The following is a 1,570-nucleotide window of genomic DNA, read 5'->3' as shown; positions in this document are numbered from 1 at the left end:
AAATTACTTTTTACTTGTTAATAAGTTGCTTTAATATGACATAGAAGATAATGTTGTATTTGACAAAGAATACATCTCAAATTTGATTTTTAGTAGAATGTGATGAGGATTACAACGAAATGGGTTTTATTTCATATACAAGAATCTCTTGATTCCAAGAGCTTTGTGAGATACATATAATATTTCAGGCCAATACTATATCACTTGGTAGATAATTCATTTCTTTCCCTTTGTATACCAAGAGAGTAGAAACATTGAAAAAACTGCCACACCCCTAATGACTGAAAGAGAGCATAGTGATAATTGTCTTCTGATCATGTGACCATGAAAGCCATTTCATGGCAAATGTGAAATAATAGATATTTTAGTAATATCTTCTGATTTCTGATGCTATAGTTCACAAAGGAAAATGTCAAGTGCAATATGTATACTAATATTTTTTAAACAAGAAAGATAAGAGCATATTTTCAAGTGGAATCCATGATACTCTTTGGATTAAAAACATTTGACTACTTTTAATATTTTCTTTTAAAAAATTAAGTATATTTAGCTCTTCCTGTCTCTCATCATGGCGCAGGACCAAGGGGAGAATGAGAACCCCATGTGGGAACTGCACATCCGCAAGCTCTGCCTCAACATCTGCGTGGGGGAGAGCGGGGACAGGCTGACGCGGGCGGCCAAGGTGCTGGAGCAGCTCACGGGCCAGACCCCGGTCTTCTCCAAAGCCAGGTACACCGTCAGATCCTTTGGCATCAGGAGAAATGAGAAGATTGCTGTCCACTGCACAGTCCGCGGGGCCAAGGCAGAAGAAATCTTGGAGAAAGGTCTAAAGGTGTGAGAATACGAATTACGGAAAAACAACTTCTCGGATACTGGAAACTTTGGTTTTGGGATCCAGGAACACATCAACCTGGGGATCAAGTATGACCCGAGCATTGGTATCTACGGCCTGGACTTCTATGTGGTGCTGGGTAGGCCAGGTTTCTGCATCGCAGACAAGAAACGCAGGACAGGCTGCATTGGGGCCAAACACAGAATCAGCAAAGAGGAGGCCATGCGCTGGTTCCAGCAGAAGTATGATGGCATCATCCTTCCTGGCAAATAAATTCCCGTTTCTATGCAAAAGGCCAATAAAATGTTTTCAGTGAAAAAAAAAAATTAAGTATATTTAAAACTTAAAGGTTTTTTTTTTTAATAAACTATGATTTGATTAGAGTTTAGGATAGGGAAGAAGTCCTAAAAGGAAATATTTTGCTCCAAGTTTACCTTTATTATTATTGCTACAGGGAAGAAAGCTTATTAAAGGAAATATTCTGAAAATAGCATCTGATGTAGACATAGCTGATAAATAAAAACAAAATTTTATTTAATTATTAAAATATTTAAATATGCAATAGTGTTGATATAATATTGCTATTGGAGTCTGAAAGTTATTTGGTGTTGAGAAACTGGGTACTGATTTTATTTTCAAGTGTTTGTGTGTTTTTTTGTTATAAGTATCTCATAGCATCACAAAAAATAATAGCTGAGCATCTATCTCTTCGGCTGCAAATATCTTTTCCGTTCATTC

General features: G+C 36.8%; 1 pseudogene; it reads left to right on the top strand.

Moving 5' to 3' along the window:
* The first annotated feature begins 549 nt into the window (after positions 1-549).
* LOC118717385 lies at positions 550-1,158 on the top strand (annotated as a pseudogene).
* Positions 1,159-1,570: the final 412 nt, after the last annotated feature.

The sequence above is a fragment of the Pipistrellus kuhlii genome, unplaced genomic scaffold, assembly GCF_014108245.1.
Source record: "Pipistrellus kuhlii isolate mPipKuh1 unplaced genomic scaffold, mPipKuh1.p scaffold_m20_p_13, whole genome shotgun sequence".
NCBI lineage: Eukaryota > Metazoa > Chordata > Mammalia > Chiroptera > Vespertilionidae > Pipistrellus > Pipistrellus kuhlii.
Note: the sequence above shows the minus strand (reverse complement) of the source record. Positions and strands in the feature narration are given on the sequence as shown.